Below are 13,392 nucleotides of genomic sequence, written 5' to 3' on the forward strand. Positions count from 1 at the left end.
GATTGTTTAAAAACTGCCGATAATCAGGGCCTATTATATCCTGTTAATCAAAAGGGTGCGGAAAAACGTGTTAGACTGCAACTCATATATACTGTTATGTTAAACAGTTATGTTAAAGCAGGCTCTTTTTGACCCTGTGAATCATCCGTAGTTCAAGCCAGTGCCAGGTCTGCATTTTTTTTTTTTCCCCTAAATCAAATATTATTTGTAGGGCCTCCCATCCAATAATCGCAAAAAAGCTTTGTGCTTTGTTACTTCTGATAATAATAATAAAAGTGTCAGTTTGTAAATTCTGTCCATTTTATCATGATATTCAAACAATAAGTGGCGTTTTGACGCTTTTAAATGTGATATGTCAGATTGCTGTAATGCCTCAGTTCAGGCGGCAGCGTGAGTCTTTTCTTCCTCTTCAATAGTTATAATCTCGAAAAACATGCATGAACATCAAAGGTATGTTGAAATATATAGTATAATACAACTTACCAGAATGTATCACGTCTCATGTAATCACTTTATTTGTGTTTCAACCGCGGAAAAACGTCAATAAAACAGCTTGTGAACAATATAAGTAAGTAAAGTTTATTTATATAGCACCTATCACAGACAAGGAGGGTCACAAGGTGCTTTACAATAAAAATAAACAAATAAGATAAATAAAATAAAATAAAATATACTCTATAAATACCATCATACAAACAGGCAAATCGAACTGTCGATTAAAAGCTTGTCCAAAAAGATGCGTCTTTAGAACCCATAGTGCTCAACTTTAAAGGAAGAGAGTTCCAGAGTCTTGGAGCGACTGCACAGAACCTCTTGTCTTAAGACGTGTTCTGGGAATAGTTTAAAGATCTTGGCCTGAAGACTTCAGAGACCAACCAGGGGCGTGTACATGTTAGAGATCCTGTATATATGAGGGTGCTTGACCACGCAAGGCCGTATAAGTGATAACTAAAATTTTGAAATGCACTCTAAAATTAATAGGAAGCCAATGGAGAGCTTTAAGCACAGGAGTAATATGTGACCTTCTGCTGGATCTTTTTAAAAGCCTGGCAGCTGCATTCTGTACAACCTGTAATCGATCCATAGAAGATTTGTTTAAACACGTGTACAAAACATTACAATAATCCAATCGTGAAGAAATAAAAGCATGAACAAGCATCTCCATTTCTTTTTTCAAAACCATAGATCTAATCTTAGCAATGTTCCTGAGATGGAAAAAACAGGAACGAACTACAGACTTAACATGGCTGTTAAGACACATTGATCTGTTAAAAATAACACCCAAGTTTCTAATGTCACCACAATCAGAGGATGATAGACCACCAATAACCTGCCTAATCTTAGGGGTAATGTTGTCTGATTAAGAAAAAATGCCCTTGTGGTAAATATTAATTAATATGCGGATTTAAATATGTAAAAGCTAATACATCACTGATGAGAATATTGCAGAATAAATTATATTTACACCAAAAAAAAATTCTCTGGACAAGTAACTTTACTCAGACAAACACAAGACAAGGCTTAAAGGTGCCCTATATTTTGTATTCATATTCTCTCCTGTATTTATTTATTCCTACATTTGATTCTGAAATTTTTTTTTATTGTCATCAGATGTAGATTTGCACATTGCCAGAATCTAGATCAGGGGTTCCCAAAGTGGGGGTCGCGAGAGAGAGCGGAGAAGCTCCACTGTCATGCCTTTGCAGCACGCGCTTGTGTTTTCACATATGCTGTGTTTGCAGTGAGCAACTGATCCGTGGCTGTTTATCACAAACACAACATTTACTTTTTTTTATTTCAAATCCAAAAGTTGTTACTGAACATGGCGTGTCAGCATTGCGATTCTCTTTGTATACACTGTATTTAATAGATGTCACGTTTAAACTTTCTACATTTAAACGTTTTATTCAATTTATTACTTTATATTAATATAAAGGGTAACACTTTACAATAACAGTACATGAATAACCATGAACTAATACCTGAGTTAATAGTTACTTAAACATGAACTCATGATTAGTTAAGATATGAACTAATGAAGAGTGATCTTTAACTACGACAGGAGTCATAAGGATTCATGTATGAAAACAAGCCTTAAATACGCGTTAATACATGTTTGATAATTAATGCATTAATTAACATTTAGGGTAAACAGTCTCTATAAGAAGGAATAATACATATTTGGACTTTGAAATAAATTTAAACAATTTATTATTGTCAGAATTTAAACTACTGACATCAGCAGCTTCATTATAAACATTACTGAAAGGCACATGGATTAGTTTGCCATTATTTTCACTTATCCTCCTTATCAAACATATAAAATACTAAATACACTATTTAAATACACTATGTTAAAAGGTCTTAAATCTGTTTTGTGATATTCTTTCCTATCAAACTAAACTACTGTGACTTACATCAGTTCCTGAGGAATCGGTTCCCAAAAAAATAACCAAACAGGAAACATGAACTAAGGTCAGGGAGCGTTTGCTGGGATCAGATTCAGAAGTTCACTCTCCATCCAGACGCAGGCCGTGATCATACTGCACCTCCATTCTCTGACTTTTTGAAAAGTCACACAACATCACTTAACTGGGCTGAGTACTTATATAGTTGTGTTAGTACATGTGTATTTGATAGTAAGTTAATGATAATCATGAGCTGAATTTGGTAAGTAGTTAACAGTGAATTAATTATGATTGTACCCCCTCAAGTAAAGTCATGACATAATTATGCATTAACAAACCATTAGTTGATGTTAGTATGTGCTTAGTTAATAATGAGTTAATTATGATTGTGCCCCCTCAAGTAAAGTCATGACATAATTATGCATTAACAAACCATTAGTTGATGTTTGTATATGCTTAGTTAATAATGAGTTAATTATGATTGTGCCCCCTCAAGTAAAGTCATGACATGATGCACATATCACACATCATTAACTAATATATGAATAAACACTATAGAGTGCCATCCTTATTCCTTTACACCCCGGTACAAAAAAACTAAAATAAAATGTATTTGTATTTTATTTTTATTTATATAATTAAACATATATGGACTTGAAGCAAGCCATAAACATACCTGTAAAGACACACATAAGGCACATTTACATGTAAAATAGCGTGCGTCCACAAGCTAATGCTAATCAAAGCATATACATTTAAACGACAAAAATAAAAATGCAGTTAATAACTGCACATAACCACCTGAAAATCCCAATAAAACATACATGTAAATATGTCTTTAATTATTAATTCGGCTTACCAAAGCAGTCAACATTTATTAGTTTAAAATGCCAGCAACACAACAAACGCGCCAAGAGAACACCTAGCGTGCGCCACTAATGAGTGTCCCGCCAGAAACAAACCCTACATACTTTAGTTCCGGGAATAAACTGTGACTATTTAGCTATAACTAAATGTAAATGAACTATAAAATTCAGAAAACGGTTTAGATCAAATTAAATTTATTAGTGGTAGTTAGTCTATTTTCCACATTTGATTAGACAGATCTATGTAATTAATGGCTAAATAATCATGTGCCATTGCAATTATTTGTCACAAAGCTGCAGATGGCAGATTATGATATTACCGTGTAAATTATGACAGTATTAAATCACGTTTAATTCAAATTCAGAGTACTTCTTGTTTACTCTTATGGAGGCTGATTTATTTAGTTTACCCCTAAATGTTAATTAATGCATTAATTATCAAACATGTATTAATGCGTAGTTAAGGCTGCTGTTTTCATGCATGAATCCTTATGACTCCTGTCGTAGTTAAGGATCACTCTTCATTAGTTCATATCTTAACTAATCATGAGTTCATGTTGAAGTAACTATTAACTCAGGTATTAGTTCATGGTTATTCATGTACTGTTATTGTAAAGTGTTACCATATAAAGTATACTTTTGATTTATATTTTATGTTGCTCACGCAAGTGGCAAAACATTTAAACATAAGCTTTATGAAAATCACAAACACGTTCAATTAAAAATTAAAATAGACAAACAGGCGACTCGTTTTTTCTTTCCTTTTAAATCTTTTTACAAGAAATCCCTCAGGTCATGGAGAACTTTGTTTTTCCACCTTCACGAAGAGACGAGATGTCTCCTTGTTCACCTAAATGCCAGGTAAGGTGTCATTTTCCTTGCTTTACTCGAAGCAAAATAAAGTGTTGACTGTGCAACAGCAACTTTAAAAGGGGGGGTATAATGCTATTTCATGTATTCTGACTTATTTACTCTGTTAAAGAGTTGGATTCTCATGCTAAACATGGCCAAAGTTTCAAAACACGAGTTGGACGAATGACGGAGTATTTCTGTTCCAAAAATTCTCTTCCAAATCGTCACAGGTGTCGGATTTTTTTTTTCAAGCGTGGTCCTGAGTGACGTCAACGAGGGCGGATTTTCCTTATACGGGCACTTTTCCCGGAAGGGCGCACGCCGACCATAGCAAGAAAGCAATAGCACACCCATCAACACATGTTCAGGTTTACGGAAGTCGTCAGCAGCGACAGGTCACATGACTGCACAAAATCAACAATGTCACCAAAGAAGTGTGTTTTTGATTGTGAGGGAAAGATAACCTTGCTTCCCAAAGAACCCAGCGTTAAGTGGAGCTGAGAGTTTTGTGCTCAAGCAATACATTGATGCGCTCTGGACATTTGTTATTAAAATAACCATAGAAACTGATCGTTACAATCACTTTTTTATTGGTTAAAATGAATGGAGAATATTTTGTGTTTTTCTGTTTTAATTCAGCGTGGTGCAGTGAAGTAAAAATAGACTGTACATAATCACATCTGTGTGAACGCTCTAACCGTTAATATGGGCGACTGCATACACACTGCAAACAGAGTAGACTATGTGTGAAACAGGTGTTGTGTGCCATTGTGCACAATGTTTGTATACTTTAACCACCTCCGAAGATAGTGGGGGTCGCGACTCACTGGCATCATTATTTTGGGGGTCGTGGACTGAAAAGTTTGGGAACCCCTGATCTAGGTGACAAAACAAATACCAATTTAACCTATGTTTATTACACACATGCCAACTCAATAAAGTTGCACCACCACTTCATACACTTCATGCACCACACTTCATCAAACACACACAAAGGGGCAAAAACAGAAATATTTTCCTTGTTCTTCTATTCTTGTTGACTCTCATTTCTTTCTTCCTTCATCCAATAGTTATTTTAACAGCAGGATTTCTCAATAAAAATGACATGACAGTGATGATGAAATAGTTTTTTTTTTGCCAGTAAGCAGGGGTCTCATTTATAAAGCGTGCGTACGCACAAAACGGGGATGGAAACGTGCGTACGCCAGTTCCCACGCAAAGGTTGTGATCTATAAAACCAAACTTGACGGGAGAATGTGCGCACCTTTAAGCAAACTTTGAGCTGTGCGTACGCACATTCTGGAGACAAAAGTGATATGAATTGAGATAGTAGATGTGCTACTTTCGATCACTTTTCCAGTGACACGCTGTTTTAATGACAGCGAGGAGCACTGGGAGCACTATAATTCCTCTTTAAACTAAACTGCAGATGTTATGACAAAATATTTTTTCGAGAATGACGATCAGTGACGCACACTTAACTTAGATATTATGGAAGACACTGCTGGATTCGGTGGTCGAACGGTCCGTTGTCCAGTTTGAATAGGTCCAATAATATCTTACTGTACAACCATAGCTGCAGGAGGTGTTGATGTCGTGTGAAGGATCTTCAAACAATTACTATTTGAAGGATATCATTTGAGGAAAACGGTAAGATTTGCATGTTTTCTTTTTAAAATACTTTGTCAGTGACGCGCCGTTTCAGACAATTGTATTTACACTGCAATAAATAGGTAGGCCGATCTGTTTCCACTAAAAATAGCCTATAAACTTCCTAAAAGATATGTTCACCTTATCAGCAAAACTGCATACATTTGATTTGAATTGTTTAAAACTATTCAAATACTATTTGGCCAGTGGAAATGAATGAATCATCTCTATTCTAAAACCTTTATCTGAAGTATATTATACAATTTTGTTTTTATGGCTATTTTGATATATTTATTCTAAAACATAAAGAGGATATTGGATGATCTTTATCAATATAATGTGTGGCACAAATGGCATTTATAGTCCATATCTAATATTTTCCAATGTCTTGTACCTTTGACTGTGTTAACCGTGAATGTCACGTGGATGGGAACATGTATGGAAATGATATGCAGATGAGGTTATGCATAGTAAAACTAGGCATCGTAAGCTCCATATATGGTGATTTCGGGGAGGAGACAGGGTGGAGATGCACGTACGCACAATCTTCCGCTGACTGGGATTTATAAAGGGATTTGTGCGCAGGTTCTGGCGTACGCATGGTTTTTTAAATCTGATTTTTTTTTTGTGCGTACGCAGAATCTAGCTTTTGCGCGTACGTACACTTTTAGTAGGGATCCTACGCACAGTTTTATAAATGAGACCCCTGGCCATTATAGCAGTTTTAGACATGTTGCACAAAATATACTGTACAAGGCTGTTTCAATACATAAATCAATAATGTTCATTAGCAGTATGAAGGACTAAATTAGTAAAATGAGGACTAAAATAAAAAAAACATCTTGAAAGAAAAAAATACAGCGTAATCATGAAACTAGCATGCGATGACAAATGAACAGTGTCTCACTTTACTATGCTTTCAACTGTGTGGCAACAGTTTGGTGTGGTTCTTCCTCTGTTCCAGCACATCAACATCCATACAGGAAAAGAGATTGAGACTTTTTCTAACAGAAATTACAGTAATAGACAGACATGTTAATTAGAAGATCATCTCCCCATTTGCCCATGTACTGTAACATGCAAAGGACATAAGCTCGATTACTAAAATAAACACTGTGAATGTGAATTCTGATTAAAATGGGGTGGGGGGGGGTGGGGGGGTTAAGTCCGTTCAGCATTGGTATTGACACTCAATGAGCTCCACTGCATCATTCTGTGTGTGATCAGGTGGGAATGCCGTTTCAACATAGACTATAGCAGAACATGCCACTTCATCCTGGAGAAAGAGGAAAAGATTGTGTTCACACCAGAATTTACATTTGCATCGACAGCATTGCATGAAACCAGTTGTAATTACAGTTTTATTTTTTTATATGGAAACAAGCTTCCATAAATATTCTCAGACAGGAAGTTTTGAAACATTCTAACATCAGAAATGAACTTAAAATGTCTTATATCTTCAAATAAACTTTTACTTTATTAACCACTATCAGTCCAAAAATAAATATACAGTAAATAGAAAATCAACTTAAATAAAGCTACAATGATAAATAATACAATGTAGACCTACAAACATGTTCAGATTAATTGTATATCAAGTGTTTGTTAACGTTGTTATAAATATTAACATAAACAATTGATATTATACAATATAATTGAACACGTTTGTAAGTCTATCTTGTATCATTTATCATTGTAACATTATATATATATATATATATATATATATATATATATATATACACTGCCTAAATATGTATATACACAGCATAACCTCTGAAACTTAAATTCAGCAATTCTTGACAATTAAAAGTGTTATATAGCTCACTGAATCATTCCCAGACTGAACTGTCAGGAGACACAAAAGAGGACAGTGCTACAAGAGGATTATAAAATCATTGTTTTAAGTGTGAAAATACAGCAAAAGTAACACAGAAATTCAAAAACAATGGACTTGTGACAAGGCCCCTGAAATAATCAGGCCTTTATTTTAAGCTTTCATTTAGTGATGAGGGATTTTTTTGCTAGACAAAGAGCAGGAGAAATACCAAGCGAGTGTCTCAGAACTGCAAAAGCTATGAAAAGAGAGACTGTTTATCTCTCAGAGTAAGAAGCAGCCTGCAGAAGTGACATACATGATTTTGCCCACACTGAAACTACATTCACACACCACATGTGAATGAGTCTCGCTCAACCTGCTCTAAAGTCTCATAAAAAATCATCCCAATCCCTTCTTGTGTTGAGTACTTCTTCTTCACAATGTTTTTGTTTGTTTCTTTTAATATTTTATGCAATCCAGAACTCTCTAACCTGCCACGCTTCCGTATCTCTCTGTTAAAATCCTTTCTTCCCGCTCTCCCAGAAAGCTGCCGTAATTTCATGATGGAAAACAAGAAATTACTGTAATAAGCCGTATATAACTGAAAAGTGTATTTTGTCTACTGTCAGGAGCAATTTGAATTATTTTGATAATGTTCAGTTGGTTGAAGAGTTACGATAACATGAATACAGCTTGGTTTGATGTGTTGCCAACGACACAGACGGTTTAATAATTAATATTAAATTGTTAAATTTAATATAGCCCAATTTGATTTGCTCTTGAACAAGTAATAGATTAATAAAACCAAAGATTGCCCGTTTTATGTACCCAAAATGAGTTATATCTCATGTTTAACCACTATAAGAGCCAGCGGCAAATCCCAGAAGCACTGCCCGAGATGAAGCTGTTCTTGGCGGGTACACGAGCACTGAACGGCCGCTGATAACCTGGAGCTCGCATCTCTGAACACATCTAAACAAATTGTAAAATAGGTGCTGTAATTAAATATCAGTCACATATTTCAGATCTAAACAACTACATTCTCACCTAAAAAAAATCTTAAAACTACAGTTCATGGTACAACAAGTGTAGTATGTAGTACTGCTTCAAGCTGAGCGATACAAATGGTGAGAAATGTGTGTGTGTAACATACAGATTTTCTTTTCTTACTGGCTTAATGTTTTGTGCCCAAGATTTAATTTGATTGTTTTAAAATATATGAATACATTTCTATCTGTTTTTTTTCCTGGTTTTTGGCAGCTGTAGTACCTTTTATGGTTATTAGAAGAACATTAGAACATTAAAATCTAAATAAAAAAAAAAATAAAAAATGTATAGCATAAGTTAAAATCTACGGAAGCCCTAAACGGCCATGGATTATTATTTTTTTTCTATCTTGTTTTCTCGTGATAACGACTTAATTTTCTCGTGATCTCGAGATAACAAAAGTTGTTTTCTCGTGATCATGACTTAATCTCTTCTCTAAATTACACAAATGTGCCAACAGATGGCAGTAACTAGTGATGCGCTGTAAATATCCACTTTACTTTATTAGTTCATATTGGCTCAGTACGAGTTTCAGACAGAGATAGTTTTCGTGATCGCTTTATTTTGTGCAGTATTGTGTGCCTTAAATGATTAACTTAACTGATTATAATTATTTTGCTTGAAAGTGTATCTGTTATCGTTCTGACTAGTTGCCTCACCACAGTTTCATGACCGCAATAGTTCAGTGTGATACTAAACTTATTGCTTATTAAAACTAATTTTGATGTCACTGTATAGTATTCTGTTTGAACCTTATTGTGTATCTTTAAGACGCTATTTTAATCATTGCAGTTTCAGTGTTCGTTTACCTAAATATGTCACTTAATGTATATTGATAAGAAATATGATTTATAGCCTATGTCATTTAATTGAGAGATATGACCTATTGTATTTTCTACATTTCTTTGTAGGAAACAACACACATACACATAAACACGCTTCTCAAACAGCAAGATTGTTTTAGCCTATATCAACTGAATTAAAGTTTTTTTGTTTTGTTTTTTTGGAAATCTGGAGTATTGCACCTCTTTTTAATGGAAGATAGGAGAAAGACAGTTTAACGCACATGATATCACACAGCCTATCTTACATGACGAATAAAAATAACAAACACATTATGTAATATATATATATTTAAATGAGTATGGAAAATAAAGTTGGTTTAATCTAAAAGGTGAGATGCTCTGTTGAATATTATGTTACACAAACAATATGTTAAGCGTACATTTATTGAACAGTGATTGATTAGCCTATATGTATTTATTTATTGTAAACTTTATTATTAAGTGAAGTAAACATTTAGCTGAAATATCAGCAAGATATAAGAGCGCATGTTTTATCCGTCGATCAGATGCGCGTCAAAGTTGTGTTCGTTACTATAGCAACAGTAGAAGCCAGGTCAGGGCCGGCCCTAGCTTTGATGGGGCCCTAAGCAGAATTGCATTTGGGGGCCCCTCGGTTAAAATAACTTATGATAAACAGTATCTTTTTATATAAAAAATAAATGTAAATGTCTAGAATGGACAAAATAAATACTTAAATAATTACATAAAATGAACAGTTTAGATGGACCTGTAAGAACTGAAGATAACAATAATAAATATGTTATTAATATTAAAGGGATAGTTCACCCAAAAATTAAAATTCTGTCATCATTTACTCACTCTCATATTGTTCCAAATCTGTATGAGTTTTTTCTTCTGTTGAACACAAAATAAGATATTTTGAAAAAGCCACCAACTGTTTGGTTATACCAACATTCTTCAAAATATCTTATTTTATTTTGTGTTCAGCAGAAGAAAGAAATGTGAGAAATGTGTAAAATTAATGATGACAGAATTTTCATTTTTGGGTGAACTATCCCTTTAAGAACAAGGGCAGCATGTTTACTATTACTCAGAAGCATGCCTTCTCCATCATTTTTGTTTCTTGTTCTCTTGGTGTATCTTCTGAACTATGTTGCAATGGTGGATGCACTATATTTCTGCTCCGATCCTGCTTAGTGAATAAAAAGCAGTTGCAAATGATTTACAAAATACACATATCCCACTCATCTTTGCATAAATAAAATGCGCAACACTTTATATTTTACTACCAAATTATATGTATTAAATAATTTAACTTGTAGTCATATGTTTTCCTTGACATCTCACGATTTCGGGGCATGTGAGGTTCCAAACATAATGCATGATGGGATACGCTTAGCCTCGAATAGCCCTCAAGAAGCGGTATTCAAGGTAGTGTGGGTTTAGTGTGCACTAAGGGCACTGCACTTGGGCATTTTTAGATATGGGACAGTCTTGCGCACTTATTCGCGTGCGCGAGCTCTCAAGTGGCCAAGACCGCAAATGTGGGTATTTGGACAAGGCATTTGAAGGACGCGCAAGACGCGCCCGAGCGCGGAATGTGAAGTATACCCGGGGCTTTAGGCTTCTGTTTCTTTAAGACCGGCACGCATCTAAATACATCCGATTTTCTCTCAACTGATTACTTTCACTTTAGACATAACCAACTCTGTTTATTTAAACTTTGTGTGTATTTGACAGTGCAGATGCAAAAGATAAAGTCCACTAATCGGAGGCTGTTTGACAGGCTTTTAGTGTGCGCGCGTGCTTCTGGTTAAGAACAGCACGCAAATGAAATGTTTAACCAGCAATGCTTTAAAGCAAATGCAAATAATGAACTTTTGTGATTGCGAATAAGTGCAGTGTCCTGTGTGTGAGTGTAACATGTGATGCAAATATACATCAAGTTTTACAGTATTGAGACGGATGCGCCAGAACTGCAACTGATAGATTGCGCAATGTCAAAATCAAGCTGTCATTTAATTTGCTCTTGGGGGCCCCCTGGTGGGAGCAGGGCCCTAAGTAGCCGCTTATAGGGAGGGTGTTTCAGAATCAATCATTGTAAAAAGAACTTTTATGTCGTGATCACGAGAAAACAACTTTTGTTATCTCGAGATCATGAGAAAATTAAGTCATGATCACGAGAAAACAAGATAGAAAAAAATAATAATCCATGGCCGTTTAGGGCTTCCGTAAAAATCACAAAATTAAAATAAATAATAAGCAGACTAGATTTTAATAGGTAATCTGAGCTGAATAATTGGCCTACAGTAGGCTATATAAGCCTACATTTGATTGACCCCATAATAATAGTCCCTTTACAGTTAATATCCAACAACAAATATTTTAGAAAAATTTATATTTTAGTCAGAATTATTGAGCTCCTATTGCGTTCCATCTGTTTGGTGCACATGCGAAATTGAAATATTTGCATGACTGTCTAACATTTACAGATGGAGAATATACCTGTGAAATGTAAGTTATGCACTAAGGAAAACACCATGTGTCAAACACATAAAACAGCACAAAATATATGCTGTTTCCTATGGTGGATCGATTTGATCCATGATCGACCTCTAGGGCTGCTTAAGAAAAGTGTGCACGTGCAGTTCTCTTGACTAGGTAAACCTGGATCAAATTAGTGGGATTGCATGAACGTCAATGATCTTTAATGAAACTGCTTTAGCCACAACTCATTTGTTAAATTCATTCAAGTCAGGTGTTGGTGTTTAATCCTCACTTTTTAATGCGTTTTGGCCATTCATTTACATGACAACAGTGTTTTGGTTGTTTAAAAATGCAAACTTTTGCATTTTTAATGAGAAGAATATCAAAGTGCAGTAAACTGTAATAAGGAGACAGGCATGTGCATTTGGCAAAACACAAATAACACAAATAACCAATAGTTTTTGAACCAGAATTTTGCTAGGGCCCATTAGGTGTCATTTACAATATACTGTAAGAATGTGTTTATGTACCTTTGCATATCTAGAAGATAAAGCCAGAAATGGCAGAATCAGTGCTAAGGGAAACACTGCCACTAGAATGAAGAGATCTGTGGAGAAACATACAGGGCTGTTGACATGTTCATGGGAAAAATACATTATTGTAATCATCATTGTTGATAATGAGAAGCAAACCAAGCCTTTGACTTACATTGAAGTGTGTCGTGTGGTTGTTGAGGTGGTGAAAGTTCTTGTGTTTGGTGTGAAGGTTGAAGTGTTGATAAACTGATGGATGTATGGATGTGTGGATTCTCTGTCCCGAGATTAACTGTATGGATGTGTGGTTTCTCTGTCCCGAGAGTAACTGTCAATGATAATATAACAATGCAAACAGCATGTCATCCTACAAGTTTACCTCATTCATAAAATCAGTAGTAATGATGATCAAAGTAACATCAACAGAACAAAACTACCTTCAACATAAAGTCTGTAGGAAACTTTTTGAGACGAGACAGAACAATAATAGTCTCCTTCGTCCTCTGCGGTCAGTGCTGATATGTGTAGAGAGAGATTTCCTCGAGATGTTTGATTCAAGAGTTTGACTCTGTTCTTGTGCTTCTCAGACTTTTCATTTGGGTAAATTTCCTTAAAAGCTTTTTCTACAATATACATCCATTGTATCTGTTCAGGTTTAGCCAGTAGTTCAGAGCATGAGCAGGGCAGAACCACAGACTCTCCTGCATATCCAGTCACCGCAATCGTTACCTCTGTGCTCTGAACCAAATCACAGCCTAAAAACATATTTATACAAGAAAAAAGCCATGAATGAGCCACATTGTAGTGAGAACAAGTGAAACTCAAAGGTCAATGAATGTACAATTTAAAGTGTGTCACTGGTTCTCCAAATTTCTTTATTTTCAAATAATAATTTTGTAAAAAGAACAATTGAATGTCTATTCC

General features: G+C 35.1%; 1 long non-coding RNA gene across 1 annotated transcript; it reads right to left on the reverse strand.

Moving 5' to 3' along the window:
* Positions 1–6,399: 6,399 nt before the first annotated feature.
* Positions 6,400–12,739, reverse strand: LOC125244954. The gene is made up of 3 exons (XR_007179410.1): positions 12,644–12,739; positions 12,466–12,542; positions 6,400–7,052 (listed from the first exon to the last, which is right to left on the reverse strand). It is a non-coding gene; the product is annotated as an uncharacterized LOC125244954 (long non-coding RNA).
* Between the last annotated feature and the right edge of the window lie 653 nt (positions 12,740–13,392).

The sequence above is a fragment of the Megalobrama amblycephala genome, linkage group LG14 (genome assembly GCF_018812025.1).
Source record: "Megalobrama amblycephala isolate DHTTF-2021 linkage group LG14, ASM1881202v1, whole genome shotgun sequence".
Taxonomy (NCBI): domain Eukaryota; kingdom Metazoa; phylum Chordata; class Actinopteri; order Cypriniformes; family Xenocyprididae; genus Megalobrama; species Megalobrama amblycephala.